Below are 20,435 nucleotides of genomic sequence, written 5' to 3'. Positions count from 1 at the left end.
TTCTGACTACCCGTAACGACTGCCAAAGTGACAATTTTCTAATATCTAGAAAAGGATATTAGAAAGTCTTATTCAGGTTTATAGAACCTTTCTGTTGAATTTTTAAATAAACTGACTCATCTTTCATCTTTTAAATATGATTAAATCAAGTTGGTGAAATTAACAGGATTTACATATTTCTCATAATGAAGCAAGTGAGGTCATCAATTTATGAATTGCTTTGAATATTCAAAAGCAAAAACTTTGCCAACTGAATACAAACTTTCAATCAGACTATTTTCACAAAAATACATTGGAATGAGGATGCTTCAGTAAGTCGTACTAAAATACTGAAGAAAGTGTTGTAATTTTTGAATAATTAACTTAAATACGAATTTTAATTAAGAATGGATCTTTTTTGTACCAAATCAATTCAATCGTTTCTTAACTTCACTATCACTTGCCAAAATCGATACCTACTTACGATTTCAGTATAAGTATTCAACTTTGGACTTTCTTGTTTCCTTCTAATTTTACCCATATCCCAATTATATTTGTGATCGGTTCTTACATATTTTACCATTATCACGTGTAAGTTTGATACCTGTTGAATTAACGGATTGTGATGAAACTTGGCAGTAACATAGCTAATAAATCACAATACTAAATAGGCCACTTTTTATGGTGCGGATGCGGTAAGTAGTTCCTGCTACAGGAAGGCTTGTCTATACTAATATTATACAGAGGAAACACTTTTTTTGTATTTGTTTTTACCCAAAGGCTCTGAAACTATTCAACCGATTTAGATGAAAAAAATTTTCACTGTTGGAAAGCTACACTCTTCCCGAGTAACATACGCTATATTTTATCCCGGTACGGGCAGTAATTTCCCACATGAAACCGCTAGAGGAAGTCTTGTAGTTTATAAATTGAATATTTTTCCTCATAGATATGATGACTCAAAACGTCAACTTTTTTTTTTACCTTTTTCACACACGGTCGGTTAGCCCCATGGTAAGTTATTTATTAACTTGTGTTATGGGTGCTAACACAACTGATAAACTACATATAGCTACATATATACATATTTATAAATACATATCATAACACCCAGACCACGGCCAACAAACATGCTCATCACACAAATGTCGACCGAACCGGGAATCGAACCCGGGACCTCAGGTTCGGCGGTCCGGCATGATGACCATTGCGCCATCGAGGTCGTCGTTTTAGACACGCCTTTCACCAAACATACTTACTAAACATATATTAAATTCCCATTAAATTCAATTCTGTGCCTATTGCCATCAAATAACCTTATTTCAAAGTCCAACTCAGGAATGTCTAGTGGGAATTTCCCATAGACACTTTACTTGACGTGGTCATCGAACTTAGAACTCTATGGTAGGATTACTTTGAAACTTGAACGTGAAAACTCATAGTAAACAGTTGTTTAAAGAAACCTGTAATTTATGTTGTCGGTCTTGGGGCCAATGCCCATTTTCACCAACAAATACCTTTTAGAGATCCCCTAAGAGCATTTAGGGAACCCTTAATACGAATTTCGTTTTCATTCTTTAAGTGTAGGGGGAGCCCTTATTCTAAGTGACACTTAGTTAGGGAAACGTTAAGAGATTGTTGGTGTAAACAGGCATAAGTATTCTAGCTTGCTATCACTGCATTAAACAATCAATTTTCATGATTAAGCCCTTTTTTAAGCTCAAGTTCAAATGTCAGTTTTATGAAAACTGTTTCTGTTTACTATGAAAAATATTGTTCTAAGAAAAACCGACCATTTGCTGTGGGTAAACTTTGGCCAGTTTTCACCAATAGATAAATTGATTCAGATGAAAGTCTTTATAATTTATACCCATACAAAGGAAGGACCGATATCGCTAATCCTCCCTTTATTAAGTACATTACTGCAAGGATACTACACCACACGAAAATGCGGATTTAAGAAAGCTTTACACCTTAACTGTCAATCATTTGACATTTCATGTCAGCTAGTTAAAATTAAAAATGGCTGCTTCCATCGACGAAGGTGTTCAGTAATAAGTACGTATGTATGCCAAGCACGAGTATCTACAATTCTACATATACATAACTATTCATAATGTCAACGTTGACATACCAAGTACTAAGACAAACGTCACTAGAGACAAATTCCAAAGTTTATGTGTGTTTGCGAGTTCACATCGCAAACTGCTAGACTAGTTTCGGTAAAATTGCGAAGTAGAAAAAATATTTCGTTCTGACTTAAGTCGGTTTTGAAAAGATGTCCTTTTTATGCAAAATTGTTGTTTAAAACTAGTTATTAACAGGCTTAAGCAGTTATTTTTAATTCAACCGCTATATTATTAGCATATCGGTATCGAAATACAGTCAAAATTACCATAAGTCACAACTGCTCACAGAAAAAAACCTATAACACAAAAAAAAATCATATAAGTACTAAAAACAAGTTTTATAAAAAAAAAAGCTCAAAGCATACTTACACCACTTCCTCAAAAAAGCGCTCGTAAGCTTCGCACACAACTTATCACGACCTTGCATATTTACGAAATTAATTTGTTACAACAAACAAACAAAAAAAAACCGCGAAATTTTTCCGAGAAAAATTCACTAGCACTCCCTCACTAACACTCGCGCATTGCTTCACTTCACTGCACTTTTTTATCCATTTATTATTTTAATTCGTAGCACGTCTGTCCCGCGCGGTTTCTGGGTCTCGACTGACGCTCTTCAAGTCCAGAGCGTCGCGACTCTTGCGCATACAAAGCCTGCAAACAAGATATTATTGAGAAAAATACACGTTATATGTGTGTGACGCGGCTTTGCTTGCGTGTAAGTAAAAGGGTGAGCCTTGACATCTGTCTGACCCTTAGAGTGAGGAAGGGCCTTCGATTAAAACTTTAAGATCAAAGATAATGAGGAATCTGTTATTTATTGAAGGTAATATAACTGTTGTTTTTTTGTGAAAGAGCAACTGGACATAATTAAACATAATCCTTCCTCCTTCCTCCGAGCCTTTTTCCCAAACTATGTTGGGGTCGGCTTCCAGTCTAACCGGATGCAGCTGAGTACCAGTGTGCCACAAGGAGCGACTGCCCTATCTGATCCCCTCAACCCAGTTACCCAGGCAACCCAATACCCCTTGGTTAGACTAGTTACTTACATAATTAAACATAACGGAATAAAAATTTTTGATCAACCGCAGTTGATAAAAAAAATATTCCTAGAATTTCTAAAAAAATAGCCAGGGATATATAATACCTACATTCATTCGCTTTCTCAATATAATCGTCTTAAATCAAAATTATTGTTAAAGATATTTACAAAATTTCGGTGAACATCGTTCATTTATCGATATTTTGACTAGGTTCATAATACTATCAGAAAGATACCTACCTATATTTTTTCGTTCCATGCTCCAAGTTCACAATATTCTATAGTCTATAAACCAAGGAATTTAATTCAGTACAAAAACTAGAACCACGTGGTAAACAGCGGTAGTTAAAAAAACTAGATCAATGAAAAAGTCTAAATAGAAAATCAGTTGAAAAAAAATACAATGAGTTCATTGACCACAGTCACGTAGGATCCTAACCGAAGCTAATATAATTATCTAGAGTTCGCTAATAATTTGCAGTTACTCATTGTGGGTAAAGAACCAACCTCTCTAGTATGAATGTGGTTCGATTCCAGGTCAGGCAAGTACCAATGCAACTTTTCTAAGTTTGTATGTACTTTCTCAGTATATCTTAGACACTAATGACTGTGTTTCGGATGGCACGTTAAACTGTAGGTCCCGGCTGTCATTTGAACATCTGTGGCAGACTTTAGTCAGAAGCCAGTAAGTCTGACAACCAGTCCTACCTAGGAGTGTGGGGTGGCCCGTGTAACGGGGTTGAGAGTTGAGGAGGTCAGATAGACAGTCGCTCCTTGTAAAACACTGGTACTCCTCTGCACCCGGTTAGACTGGAAGCCGACCCCTGACTTCTTTATAACTACTGCTCGTACCGGGATAAAACATAGCCCATGTTACTCGGGAAGAGCGTAGCTTTCCAACAGTGAGACATTTTTCAAATCGATTTATTACTTTCGGAGCCTTTAGGACTTTATAATCTTAAGAAAAAAGTCAATACCAAAACAGTATTACTAGCATACCATGGTCTTGTTGTTTCTAAATTGAGATTTGGTATAATATTTTGGGGCAATTGTACCGAAAAGGAAAGTATCTTCAAAGCTCAAAAACGATGTATACGAGCTATTTTTGGTTTGAAAGTTACTGACAGCTGTGTTCCATTTTTCAAAAAATATAATTTGTTGACCTTTCCTTGCCTTTACATTTTTGAAATTGCTCTTTTTGTTAAAGTTAATAGAAGCCTATTTTTAAGTTTATCGGAAAGCAGACACAGAGACGTAAAGGAGATTGGGCAAGAATGTATGAAGTTTGGTCCAAATGTCCACCAGGAACGAGACCTATATAATTAAATAGTCCACTTAATTTAGAGTAACTTTTACTAAGAAAGTAAAAAACAAAATACCCGACTGCACACTAAAAAAAGAGTAAAACAAGCCCCACAATAATATTTAATTTATAAATATTGATGGAAAGCATCGCAGGCGGGGACCAACAGAGGCTTATTTATAGTCATTTCGGTTGTGCACCATTTAGCAGAATTTTCGTTGGTGGCGGTCAAGGTGGTCCCCGCCTGCGATGCTTTCCATCAATATTTATAAATTAAATATTATTGTGGGGCTTGTTTTACTCTTTTTTTAGTGTGCAGTCGGGTATTTTGTTTTTTTAATAATAATTCTTTTATTTATAACTTTTTAGCTGTTTTTATTTAACGAAAATGTTGTAGATGTAGAAGACTATGTATATGTAAGTACCATTTTAAATTATTTCGACGACATTTGGCTTTAGATTACGAGTGATGTTACTCCGCAACATAAATTTACCGCCAATCTGGACTGTTGGTAGTGAAGAAGAAAAAGAATTAGGTGAGTCATTACTGCTGAAGACCGTCAACGACGTGTGCCCTTATGCGTGTGCCCGCATTCGGGCTGTATACTCGAGCATATCCCCCTCCGCACCGCGCCGCGCGCCGCATGCCAGGCCACGCCCTATCTTTTTGCTTGCTAACGCATGAGTTGCTTTGCGTTGACGCAGAATTAACATGTTCCCGTGGGAATTTTGAGAAAAAACGTATCCTATATTAATTATTACTCCCGTGATTGAAATGAATCTAATGATACCGCATACATATTTTTTTAAAGGGAAATTTAGAAAAAATATCCCGTGGGACTTTTAGGATAAAATGTATCCTATGACACTCCCGTAATCAAGACAAATCTAACGATACCTCATACATCAAAATCCATCAAGCCGTTTAGGCTACAGGAGGTCACAAAGGAACAGACATACATACATACTTACATACTTACATACACTCGAAAAACATTACCCTCCTTCTTTGGCAGTCGGGTAAAAAAAAAACAATGCCAAAAAAAAGTTATAGCCAAAAATGTATTCTTAATTTTCGGTAGTTTTTGTATGTTGTCATTATTATTTTTTATTTTATTCCACTTTCATTTCCGCACTTTATCTAAAACTAAGATGAGTAAGACACATTTGCATATAAACCCATATTTATTTGCCCGATGGATGTACGAATCACGAACCAATTGAGGTGCCAGAAGGGCTTGAATATACTCAACGGTGCCTGGATCTAAGATAGTTCGAAGTAACTGGTGGTGTCTTCTCTCTAATAATGAACAATTCTATTTTGTCAGAAGTTACAGAAAGTACGAAAATCGAACATCACGAAAAGTAATTGAAAAAATTAAATTGAAAAAATCTATAAAATGTTTTATTTTATTTTGCTATAACTTTTTTCTGGCATTATATTTTTTTTTACTTTCATAACAAAATATGTTCTATATTTAACGGGCTATCTAGCCATATAGGTCTCGTTCGTGGTGGACATTTGGACCGGAATCGCCCATTGTCCTTTACGTTCTCAATACCAAAATTTATTACGCACTGGAGGATATAAGACTGCTTTGTTTGGGAAAAGTGCTTTTGGCATGGCACCAGCTATTTTTAACCACATCCCAAATAGTATTAAACAAGAACCAGTAACAATCTTCAAAAAAAACTAACTAGACTCCTCTTGAATAAATGCTACTACTCTGTATCTGACTTTCTAGCTGACACTTTTTAGTTGTATAAACATTCAGCATGTGTAATGATGAATTGCATCATATCAAATGTTTGCATGCCAAAATGGTAGAATGTACTAGGATGCTTCAACATTTTCTGTAAACACCTTATTGTAAATACCTACATTCTGAGCAAATAAATGAATATTATTATTATTATTGATTTGTATGTCTCTTCCAGACCTCGGGACTATAGAGTCCCGGATTTTTGGGAGGCGAACGTGGGGCCGAAGCCAACACGCTGAAGCCCTTTTGAGACAACTTTAATGAAATGGTGACACAAAACCGACGATTAAATTATCCCTGTATACACTATAGAAATGTACCCAAGGACAATCCCCGGTTCTGTGCTAAACTATTGCTAACTATGGATGAAAACTACTTAGGCTATTGTGATGGGATGCTAATGGACTAGGAATGGGGAAACTACGGGAACTATGGCACCTGCCGATGACAATGTATTAAATACATGTTAAAATGGCAGGTGGAGACTCGCCAACTCACTTACTGGGCCCCCGGGAATCAGTCACTGAAAAGCAACAAGAGGGCAACAGGGACATGAGCGGCTGAGAAGGGTGAGGATACCTCGGCGGACTTTAAACGCAGATCACGCGCTCCCTGTGGGTCCAGCATCACCGGCCCACTCGCCACTTACCACGAGGCACCTACCCTCCGAGCAGGACTAACCTTGCTCTAGCGACTCCATTCTGACCGGCCGATGAAGGCAAGCCAAGAGGCGGGAGACCTATCCCCCGTCATGCTTCACTCCAGCAAGCCGGAGGTGGGGGACAGTATACTCTCCCTGGAGCACTCGGATATATAGCCCCGCGGGGTCGCTACTCCCCGTCATCCGCCTCAGATGCCCTGCGGGGCTTATTATTATTATTTTATTTGTATGTCTCTTTCTGACCTCGGGACTACAGAGTCCCGGATTTTTGGAAGGCGAACGTGGGGCCGAAGCCAACACGCTGAAGCCCTTTTGAGACAACTTTAATGAAATGGTAACACAAAACCGACGATTATCCCTGTATACACTATAGAAATGTACCCAAGGACAATCCCCGGTTCTGTGCTAAACTATTGCTAACTATGGATGAAAACTACTTAGGCTATTGTGATGGGATGCTAATGGACTAGGAATGGGGAAACTACGGGAACTATGGCACCTGCCGATGACAATGTATTAAATACATGTTAAAATGGCAGGTGGAGACTCGCCAACTCACTTACTGGGCCCCCGGGAATCAGTCACTGAAAAGCAACAAGAGGGCAACAGGGACATGAGCGGCTGAGAAGGGTGAGGATACCTCGGCGGACTTTAAACGCAGATCACGCGCTCCCTGTGGGTCCAGCATCACCGGCCCACTCGCCACTTACCACGAGGCACCTACCCTCCGAGCAGGACTAACCTTGCTCTAGCGACTCCACTCTGACCGGCCGATGAAGGCAAGCCAAGAGGCGGGAGACCTATCCCCCGTCATGCTTCACTCCGGCAAGCCGGAGGTGGGGGACAGTATACTCTCCCTGGAGCACTCGGATATATAGCCCCGCGGGGTCGCTACTCCCCGTCATCCGCCTCAGATGCCCTGCGGGGCTTATTATTATTATTATTAGGGTACAAACAAACAGACATACAAAAAATGATTTTTCTTTATTAATTATATTAGTAGTTATAGATAAATAAAATCGACCTGCAATGTTTATAACATATATCGATTATAAAGTATCAAGGCAATCTATAGAACAAGTTTGTATTTTTTTCTCGAATTCAAGATGGCGTCTTGATGATTTTTTACCGTAATTTACAAAGGTTATAACATAAATTATCGTTTATCGACTATTTTTCCTTGATTGCGTTTTAATAGTGATATAATTACTAGCATTTTAATCTAATTTTTGATTAATTTTGAGTTTTAAGTCAAATAGTGCCTAAGTATTGTGTTTCTGGGTAACTGGGTTGTGGAGGTCAGATAGGCAGTTGCTCCTTGTATTGTACCTTCCACTACTTTTAAGGTTTCCAAAGGGAAAAACGAGACCCTGTTATTAACAGGTTCAAAAACACAACAAAGATCAAGGTGTTAGTAACAAATTCAATGTCCTTCTGTCACCAGGCTGTATCTCATGAACCGTGATAGTTAGACAGTTGAAATTTTCACAGATAATGCCTATTGATCTTCATCCTTCAAAATAATATTAAATTGTAGACTTTGGCCTAGTTAGGCCATTGTCTATGTGGTTGTTGCAATTTTTTTTATATATATATATATATATATATATATATATAAAATATATATATATATATATATTTTTTATATATATATATATATATAATATATATATAATATATAATATATATAATATATAATATATATAATATATATATATATATATATATTGTGTGTTATATTTCTATGTTCTAACAATTTATCAATTTTTATTTATGTGTTTGTTTCAGTGCCGTCCTACTAACTCAACAAGTCCTACAAGAAGAGAAAGCAATTTCTTTTTTTTCTTCTTAAGTTTTATTTCTTTCTTACATTTTACAATAATATATACCTACTTGCTTCTCATATCACTTGTCAGTGGCAGAATCGTCGACATCAACATCGACGGCATTGATTGCCAGAAACAAAAAATAGAATAAAATAGAATTTCTGTTGTTGCTATAACAACAAATGTTAACTGAAAACCAGAATAAGTTATATATGTTTTAAGGGGTTTCTTTACAACAAACGTGATTTTTTGGCTGTTTTACATGATGATAAGGAAAGGTCCTTGCGCGAATTCGACTCGCATTTTGATGGTTTAGACTGGTTTTCGTCCCCAAAATAAGAAGGAAACCCTTAATTATTTGACCTTAAATTATTATGTTATCAATACTAATATAATACAGAGGTAACTTAGTTTGTTTGTACCCTAAAGATTCAAAAAAAAATTCACTGTTGGGGCGCTACACTCTTCCCGAGTAACATAGGCTATATTTTATCCCGGTACGGGCAGTAGTTTCCACGAGACACGCGTGAAACCGCGGGAAAACGGCTAGAATCAAAATCAAATCTAGTTTTTTTCGATATACCAATCCATTTACCTCACAATAATCAGTTAGTGACCTGTTTTGTTTAGAAACCTGATTATTAGCAACATTCGATTCGATTTAAATAATTTAATAATAATTAGTTATAGTAGTCATTAATTTATATAACACTAGGTCTTTCCCCGCGGTTTCGCTTACGTCCCTGTTTTCGCAACTGAGAAAAATCCAACTCCTATGGGAAGTCGATTAAAAGACGCCTATGTTCTTTCTAAATTATCTGTGTGGCCATTTTCATATAAATCAGTTCAGTAGCTTAGGTGTGAAAGCCCGACAGATAGACACACAGACACATAATTATTTTATACTAGGTATTTTTAGTATTACGAATATGCCTGCATTTCATAAATATGATGATAATTCACCGAGATACAACTGTTCTAAGATGACAAGCTGAGAGATAAATCAGTTTTGATCTTGTTATCTCTGAAACTACTGAACACATTCTAAAAATACTTTGGTGAGATATCATTGTGTATCTGAAGAGATATTTGATTCACAAAAATATACTACACTATTAATACAGCTGAAGAGTTTCTTTGTATGCTTGAACGCAGTAATCTCGGAAACTACAAAACCGATTGCAAAACTTTCAGTTCAAGATAGCCTGTTTACTGAGAAAGGCTATTAGCTACTTTTTATCAACTGTGTGAAGTTGTTCCCACGGGGAGCATGTTTTAAGCAGTTCATAAATAGCATATAATACTCTAGACATATTATTGTGATATGTAAAATTATTTCAGTATTAAAGTAAATAAGTAATATAAGCTCAAAAATAAATGCTTTAAGAAAATACCTATTAGCTACATATTTTTAATATCATAATCTTATTTACCATTCATACCTATATATATATTCTGCGGTACTCAGAACTTACAATAAAAAAAAACTAATATCAACTAATTAACAATACTTGATTTCCTTGGAACCTTGATTTTGAGATAAATATCACAATTTAATTTAGTCATAAATTAAAATGCTTCAAATCAAATCTGGCTTTTGAAATAACTTTGAACACTCTATAATTATTAAAATTCGCATTTCCTTGTGTATATAAGACCTTCAACGAATACTCTAGGAACTTAAACGACTAGACGTTAAGAGGACGAATTGGAATTTTTGGCGCCAAGGATGTCAATTTTTCTCAGTAAATACAAAACGGATCAAAATACAACTTGGTTACCTGAAAGTTCATGATATAAGCCTTATTTTGTTAGTTGTAGAAACATGATTAGGTAACTTTTATAACAGAGAAAAATATATCAAACATACCTCTTTTTAAAAAGAGATTCACATATTATGGGCAAACGGGACCGATTTAAGCCTCTTAACTTTTTTAGTAGTTGAGTATATACATACTCTTTAAAATGGTAGTAGGAATTTTTATTAAATTATCATTTCTAAATATTAAAATTACAAAACCATTTTGTCGCTTACGACTTTTAGTTATAAGCTAGCGCGCGTATTGTTATCCTCGCCCCGCTCAGACGCTCCGACCCCTTTTGGCGCCTTAGATGCGCGTGCCGGTTATGGAATTATTGTTGACCAATTCCTCGCCTTAACCCGCGGTTTCACCCGCGTCCCGTGGGAACTACTGCCCGTACCGGGATAAAATATAGCCTATGTTACTCGGGAAGAGTGTAGCGCCCCAACAGTGAAAGAATTTTTCAAATTAGTTCAGTAGCAGTAGAAGCCAAACAAAATGATAATTACATTATGTACACGTATAGTCTAAATGACATCATTTGTACATCATTGACAGTCGTTACGGGTAGTCAGAAGCCAGAGCGTCTGACAACCAAGGGGTATTAAATTGCCCGGGTAACTGGGTTGAGGAGGTCAGATAGGCAGTCGCTCCTTGTGGCACACTGGTACTCAGCTGCATCCGGTTAGACTGGAAGCTGGCCCCATCATCTTTCATACCCTTGAAATTCTAAAATACTAGGTCGTTAAGCCCATTTAATTAGAGTAGGGCTGAATAATTAAAAATCCCTATTTTTCCTTTTTTTTTGAAACCATCGTGGGTAAGACAAAGCCACGCGAATCGATCCATCATAAGGTTAAGCAACGCTTAGCGCGATCGGTAAATTTTCCAAGCAATTTTCAATATTGTCCCTAGCCTTATCCCAACTATGTTGGAGTCGGCTTCCGGTCTAACCGCATGCGACTTGCGACTGCCAAGCAGTGTTCAATATTGTCATAAAAATCGGTAATCCATAAACAAGAAAATCCTAGGAAACAAACGCACAGACAGCCAACCGTATCGAAATAGCAAAAACACATACGATTATATCTACTCAGCCCCAGAAACTAAAAAGCGTAAAGATACAGCAAAATACAAGGCAAAATAACCCTTATTTCTTAGGAATAAAGTTGACAATCGTTTGTTAATACTTGTACATAACTTTCACATCGGTTATGCTGTAATATGACATAAGAAGGTTTTCATATTATGTATCAAAAGTAGGACGCAGTATTTTTATTAATACAGTGCGCTCATTAAAATCTATATTTGTAAAGCTTAAAAAAGTGGTTTTTGTCTTGTTTGTTTGTGTGTTTTTTGAGGTAGGAAACTACTGAACCGCTGGCAGATAACCTGTCTTGAATTATGTAAACCTTTATCCTTATGCTGACTAATGTAATAAATACGAAAGTGAGTTTGCTTTCTTAAATACGCGAATCCTTTGCAATACTGGTCCTGATTTGACAAATTCTTTCAATGCTGGACTGCCCGCGATATGACCTATTTTTTAACCTAGGTGCGTAAAATACCTCACTTGGGATGTAATTAAAACCGTATGAAACAACTAGTGTAATATATACAAGTTGTTGATTTGCATTTGTGCCATACGTCAGGAGGAGGACATAAAATACGTAAATAATCGATTGGAATTACAAAAGACGGGAAATAGCTAATATACACTGCTTTTTTTGTCATTGTAATGTCGTAGTATTTCAGAAGTAATCCAATTTTATGAATGAAATTTATGAATAATCGTTGCGTATGCTTTGTGTTTGCGTTTGTGTGAGAGCGCAGCACGGTTTTAAGGCCAGTAACACACGCACCAAGTTTAAATACGGCTAGATGACAATGACAGAATTCCGAAAAAAAAATTAAAAAACAAAATTACGTACCAATTTTTTTGTTGATTTGGGTCGACAATCGTTAGCATAATTACGTCCTTGAATATGGCACGGATGCAAATCAACAGCTTGTATAAATGAAACCCAAAACGTCTGTCTACATTTTACTCTCTCATGCTTTAGAAACGTCTAACTCAACATAGATGAAATTTAAACGTAGTAATAAGTATCTAATACAAAATTTATAAGTTCCTAAATCTATTCATAGAATTCCTGCTCGTTTAATTGCTAAACCATTATATTTTAATGAGCCCTATCGTTACGTCAAAACAAATGAATCACAATTGTAGAAAGTGTTCACACTTCACACCAATCGTTTGTGAATTATAAATGAATGTAGAAAGTCTAAAGTTCGATGTTGTACTTGTCAAATATCTTTGCCACTTGAAGGGAAACCTAGACTGTGAAGTCTGAAATCACCAACCCGCATTTCAAGCGTGGTGATTATTATAACGCTCAATCCTTCTCTGTGTGAGAGGAGGCCGCAGCCCAGCAGTGGGACGATGAAAAGGCTGATGACATATGAAATAGGCTACTTACTTCACAATAGTTACATCCGCCATCTTCCTAGCCTTTCACAACTATGTTGGGGTCGGCTTGCAGTCTAACCGAATGCAGCAGAGTACCAGTGCGCCTGACCTAATCAACCCAGTCACGGATAACCTGATACCGTTTTGTTATCTAACTTTGGCCTTAACTGGCCTCTTACTACTCTTCTCACTACTCGTAACAACTTCCAAAGATGTTCAAACGATAGCGCACCAATTTAACATGTCTAGATTCCATACAGTCCTATCGAAGTTAAACGTCATAGCCCATTTCATCATCACAAGGAAACGCGAAGCATCCTCACACCGGATAACTGAACTGCAAATTATCTATAATTATGGACAATGTAGCAATATTTGACTTGTTGCGCTATTCCTGAAGCCACAAGGTTGGGTTTCGCAAAGCCGCTGAAAATCCAGGATGTTGGGAGTATCAACTAAGGTTTTGAAGTACCTGTTTTTGTTAGAAATGCTCCATTTCTAGAAGTTCATCGTCTTCTGAGCCTTTTCCCAACTATGTTAGATAGATAGGTAGATAAAGAGTTTATTTAGACAAACAAAAAGACACCACAAAGATACATAATAAGAAATAAAACAAAAACAAAAAGTGGGTAGAAAGACAGACATAAAATATAAGCAGAAATTAACGTAAATGTTAGGGTCGGCTTCCAGTCAAACAGGACGCAGCTGAGTACCAGTGTTTTACAAGGAGTGACTGCCTATCTGAGCTCCTCACCCCAGTTCTCAGGCATCCCAATACATCTTGGTAAGATTGGTGTCAGACTTACTGGCTTCTGACTACCCGTAACGACTGTCAAGGATGTTAAATGACAGTCGGGACCTACAGGTTAAGGAGATCAGATAGGCAGTCGCTCCATGTAAATATTTGTATTGCTGACCTCAACATAGTTGGGAAATGACTAGGCTGATGATGATCAGTATTGTCTACAGTTAAGTGCCTACCAATGGGGTATAGTAACCTATAATGACCTCATGATATAGTTGAACAAGGAAATAACTAGTGTACCTTATAATAGGGTTTACGGAAGCTGGGGAGGGTGTATAAAGACTATATTTATCAATATTAATATCGTGTATCTGCGATAGGATTGTTTATGTTCAACTTGTGAAGAAGTTCAATACCTTTCAGTCCATTATGGAGGAGTTATTATTAATTGTAATATGACAATACGATATTGTTAGCTTTGTTAACTACCGGCAGTTCAACCCTGTTGGCGCAATGGTCACCATGGATGAAGCACTGGTACTCAGCTGAATCCGGTTAGACTGGAAGCCGACCCCAACATGATTGGGAAAAAGGCTCGGAGGATGAGCTTCACTTGTAACTATGTATGTAAGAAAATCTTGGAATCTTAATTTGACCCACTTCCCGGTCTTCGATTGGGATGAAATTTTGCACACGCTCTGAGTTCTGATGACAATACATGACTGGCACAAACGTTACAAAAAGCGTGTTTTTTAGCTTTTTGAAACTACTTGAAAGATTTTTTTGTTATACCAAAAATCGTTGACAGATGTCTCAAAGAACCCGAACGCCTCAGTAATTCACTTGTAACTATAGTTCGGCCATTCAGAGAATGCGTTCCTGACACGTCGCGATTGAACTGACGACGTAACTACATTCATTGATTATTGATATAATAATGTTGTTTTAATGCTCCTCAATTGTTAAAACGGTAAACAACCAGCAAAAATATTTTTATCGTAACTGCAACGCCATTGCAAAGTTACGTCGTCAGTTCAATCGCGACGTGTCAGGAACGCATTCTCTGAATGGCCGAACTATAATCGTTTTGGTCATGCGTACCGTACGAATTTGACCTACAAATAGGCGTCTGACCTACCTGCATTATAGCATCTCTGCTCTTCATTCTTTATTCTTTGGACCCGATGGCAATGAAAAGTCACTAATAAATACTTAACAATAAAAACTGACAGTTTGTTTGTTGTCGACAAACAAAGGATGACAGGTATTGGAAATACTGAGAATCACAATATTCTTATCGGAAGGAATATTTTTGGCATTCTTAATTTTACTCGCAAATTCAATTGCTTATCTTGTTCAAATATATCGTATGCCTAGCCTTTTCTAAACTACATATATTGACTTTTAAGTCTAACCGGATGTAGATTGATACCTGTGTTTTATATGGAGCGACTGCCTAACCTCAACCCAGTTACCTGGGCAACCCAATACCCCTTGATAAGACTGGTAGTCAGACTTTCCGGTTTCTAATTAAAGGCGAAACCCAAAAATTTTACGACCCTCCCCAAAACACGAAGGAACTCGTTACAACATAAATGTTCATATTTGTATAGTTGTGAGAAAATAGAGTGTAAGGTACAATGGTTGACCTATCCATGTGGATAAAAATTCCTAAAAAAAAACTTCAATGGTCACCCATCCACAGAACGACCGCGCTAAGGGTTGCTTAACTTCATGACCGATCCTTACTTAACCAGCTTTTTAAACACTCCTACACAATCACACATACACACATACATACATAAGTACTCATAGATGCGCATGAGTTGGTCGACTGGTCGTTCAAAATTGGAACGCTCGCCATTGGTCCATTAGCTTTAGGATACCGTAACAGAGTAAGAAAAGAAGCAGAGATGCCATAATGCAGGTAGGTCAGGCGCCTTCTGCTAGGTCAAATACGTACGGTCGGCATGACCAAAATGATCAGTTACGAGTGAACAAACGAGGCTTTCGGGCTCTTTGAGACATCTGTCAACGATTTTTGGTATTATAGTTCGGCCATTCAGAGAATGCGTTCCTGACACGTCGCGATTGAACTGACGACGTAATAACATTCATTGATTATTGATATAATAATGTTGTTTTAATGCTCCTCAATTGTTAAAACGGTAAACAACCAGCAAAAATATTTTTATCGTAACTGCAACGCCATTGCAAAGTTACGTCGTCAGTTCAATCGCGACGTGTCAGGAACGCATTCTCTGAATGGCCGAACTATACAATAAAAAATGATCGGGTCAAAAGAACGCGTATAAGGGCGAAGACAGTAACGTTCCTCGTCCCCCGAACGCTCGCATTTTGGCGCGCTACTTTCGTCATCTAGTGAACCTTTTCCCAACTATGTTGGGTCGGCTACCAGTCTAACCGGATTCAGCAGAGTACCAGTGTTTTATAAGGAGCGACTGCCTATCTGACCTCCTCAACCCAGTTACCCGGGCAACCCAATATCCCTTGGTAAGACTGACGACAGCCAAGGATGTTAAATGATAGCTGGGACCTGCAGTTTAACGTGCTCTCTGAAACACAGTCATTAGTGTCTAAGATATACTTAGAAAGTACAGACAAACTTAGAAAAGTTGCATTGGTACTTGCCTGACCTGGAATGGAACCCACACACTAATACTTGACAGTTTGGTTCTTTACCCACTAGGCCACCACGACTTTTTTAGGAGATTTTCCGTTATGGCACCTCCGCTACTTATTTTGCTCTCCGTAACTTACGAAATCCCGAACTTGCGAGTTTGCAAAACTGCAAACTTGATATTTATGTAAGGAACTTGAAGTAGATTGGCGAAATGTAATAATTAAATATTCATCGGGTATTAATTAGTTGGTTTTTGGCGCTACTAATATGTGACTGGTAATCTGTGCTAATGTTTAAATAGTTTATTTAACACATAGGAAGTGGTGAAGGGTGGGCGTTTTGGGGACTGTCTTTAAATTTCTGACGTTCGAAAAGTGCTGTTTTGCAGCCTAATTTGAATAAATGACTTTGATTTTGATTTGATTTATTTGTAAGTCTGAGCTCTGGTATATTTTTATTTTTCAGGTTTTATTTTGACCTATGTTTTACAAATAATAAATACTTTGACTGGTCATACAATTTTGATACTTATAAATTAGCTTCTGGTTACTTCATGACTTCAAGATAAAGGCAAGATTAAGCTAAGCTCGCTTTTATTTTTAGAAAACCATGAGCTCGCTACTCTAGCTTTTTCTACCAATGGCAAGAGATTTAAGGACGTTGTACACGGAACACCAGTAAACACAGTATTCTAATAAATAAGCCAGTACATAAAATCACTGCTAGAAATTGGACCTTGTGTTGGGTAAGTTATGTCACAGTAAACTAGTGTGAATTTGTTGCGCTCTTTTTGCATTTCAGAACTACCGGGGTAAAAGAGCAACTAAAATCTACATAAACGTATCAATCTAATGTTGATTATGAAACTGAAGACTCCGTTACTTATCCGTTTCTAAGTTTTCCTGAACACGCAAATCTTAGGACCAATTTAAACAATTCTTTCAATGTCAGATAGTGTACTTATCGAGGTAGTCTATAGACTTTTTATTTTTGGAGTTGCTCCCACGAGACACAGGTAAAGCCTTGTGTAGAAGCTAGTTAAAACATATAACAATCTACCTACAGAACCACATAAATAAAACCGATCCCCTCGCCCTACATACGTCACAACTGGTCACAACACTCGTAACGCTCACAGGAGTGGTCGAGCGAATCGTCGCGTTCGCAACATGAGCCAGACATTTTTATAGCATCGGTTCAAGGTATTGTTGGGTACAAACACATCATATATGTAGTATACTTGTGGGTTCTGTACCATCTACAACTACATTCCTATATTTTTTTGTTTGTATCCTAAAGACTCCAAAAATACTGAACAGGTTTAAAAAATTACTTCACTGAGTCAGTGGGTAAAGAACCAACCTCTCTAGTACGAGCGTGGGTTTGATTCCAAGTCAGGCAAGCACCAATGCAAGTTTGCTGAGTTCGTATGTAATTTCTAAGTATATATCTCCCGAGCCTTCTCCCGACTACGTTTCGGTCGGCTTCCAGTCTAACAGGATGCAGCTGAGTACCAGTGTGCCACAAGGAGCGACTACCTATTTGAGCTCCTCAACCCAGTTACCCGGGCAACCCAATACCCCTAGGCAAGACTGGTTGTCAAACTTTCTAGCTTCTGACTACCCGTAACGACTGCCAAAGATGTTTAATGACAGTTTCTTTGTCAAGAAAATAAACGAATATTCAAAGACTAAAATGATTATGTTCTTTAAAGAAACTTGAAGTTAGTAACATGACAATGGCTGACCACAATGGGTAGGCATCATACTCAAAGTACCCATAATAATATCTACCATTGTTCGAGTCAAGGCGAAAGCTATTATAAAATTTGCATATTATATGCATTTAGTATGTTATATAGTTTCTTTTGTGGTACATGTACGACAATATTTCTATAATTCTTTTTCTCTTTTTGATTTGTCTTTGAAATTATTACCCAATCATATTACACACTAACATTCGCCCATGGTTTGACCCGCGTCCCGTGGGATCTACTGCCCGTACCGGGATACAATATAGCCTATGTTACTCGGGAAGAGTGTAGCTTTCCAATTGTGAAAGAATTTTTTAAATCGATTCAGTAGTTTCGAAGCCTTAACAATATAAAGGAACAAACCAAAAAAAAAAAACAGTTTATTAAATTAGTACCAAAGGCTATATTTTATCCCGGGACGCGAGTGAAACCGCGGAAAAACGACCAGTAAGTAATAGTATACATTGATAGATTGACTTATATATACAATTGGTTTATTTCCGACATAACACATTGAATTTAAATTAACATATACAGAAATAAGTATCTATAGCCAATAACACCTCTCATATTATGACCTTCACGACTTTCATTGCACACCCATCGGCTTCGCAACCTCACGTTGCTTAACCTGCAGATCAGTATAATACTAATTGATTATGACCGTGTGACTATATATTGTTCTCTTAATTACAACTACTATTGTTTTACATATATGTCGGGCAGACAATCCCACGGTATTTTGTATAGTAGCCTGAGACAGGAAGATTTTTTTGTTAGTGTAAAGTATCCTAAATATTTATTTCAAAATATTTTCTTGATAGGTACTGGGTTTAACAACTATGTTGAGGTCGGCTTCCAGTCTAACTGGACTGCTGAGTATCAGTGTGCCACAAGGAGCGACTGCCTATCTGATCTCCTCAACCCAGTTACCCGGGCAACCCGACATCCTTGGTAAGACTATTTCTCAGACTTTTTGGTTTCAGTTTACCCGTAATGACTGTCAAAGATGTTCAAATGACAGCGGGAATTTGGCATTCCTTGGAAAACATGAAGGAACTCCCTAATCTACATAACTATCTAGACATACTAATATATTAAAGAGAAAACATTGTTTGTACCATGAAGGCTTCTAAGCTACTGAACCGATTTAAAAATCCTCACACTGTTGTATGTAAAGCTACAGGATAGAGCGAAGTGGAAGAAGAAGATACGGAAAGCGGACCCCGTCACAAGACGGGATAAACGCTAAGAAGAAGAAGAAGAAGACTGTTGTAAAGCTACACTCTTCCCGAGTAACATAGGCTATATTTTATTCCGGCACGGGCAGTAGTTCCCACGGAACGAGAGTAAAGCCACTAGAAAGCAGCTAGTATAACATCTAGACATAAATGGTCACCTATCCACGGATAGACCTTGCTTTGTGCAGCTTAACCTTTGCTCGACACTTAACCTTACTTAGCTAATACTTAACCACGCACTCTTCACAATAAACTATACAGGAATATTCCGTCTAATTAAGTTAACGGAGTAAGATAAGATGAACGGAGATCCCATAATGCAGGCGCCTGACCTGCGCCTTCTTGTAAAATATTATCGGGTCCAAAGAAGGCGTATAAGGGCGAAGACAGTAACATTCCTCGTCCCTCGAACTCACGCATTTTGGCGAACTTCTTTCTTAGGAGAATTTTCGTCACGGCACCTTTTTTTTTAACGACGCCAAAAATGATCAAATGACCCCTTCGGCTGTGGGTTAGCAGCGGAGAGGGAGTGTCAGACTCTTACTGACTAAAAACCGTCGTGTTCCGTCGTAGACCTTTTATGTACCAGGGCCGCGGTAACGCGCGCGAACAATCCCGCAGCCCCTGTTCATAATGACACCTCCGTAAGTCATTTTGTTCTCAATGGTTAATAGTACTTGTTGACAAGTAATTTATTTTCTAAGTTTATAATACTACATGTTAGTCACGCAAGTAAATAATAGCCAAGATTCATCTTTAAGAAGGTTCAGTTAAGATCTTAAAGATAAACCTTTAGTTAATATTATATGTGTGTGTTAGTCTGTATGTTTGTTTTGCGGAAAATAGATAAATGGGGATGAAATATTGTAACCATATTTTCGAAAATAATAAATATTTTGCTATAGCGTTGATCCTGTAATGAGAAAAGTTTTTGACCAACAGATGGGTCAAACTATCTATCTTGTTATATCTATACAAATATTATAAAGCTGAAAGTCTGCTTGTTTGCTTGCCGAGCTAACCTTATGAACTTGCTGAATCAGTTGCGCGAAATTGTTCCCATGTAACACATGAAAC

Source organism: Helicoverpa zea, chromosome 28 (assembly GCF_022581195.2).
Source record: "Helicoverpa zea isolate HzStark_Cry1AcR chromosome 28, ilHelZeax1.1, whole genome shotgun sequence".
Taxonomy (NCBI): domain Eukaryota; kingdom Metazoa; phylum Arthropoda; class Insecta; order Lepidoptera; family Noctuidae; genus Helicoverpa; species Helicoverpa zea.
Note: the sequence above shows the minus strand (reverse complement) of the source record.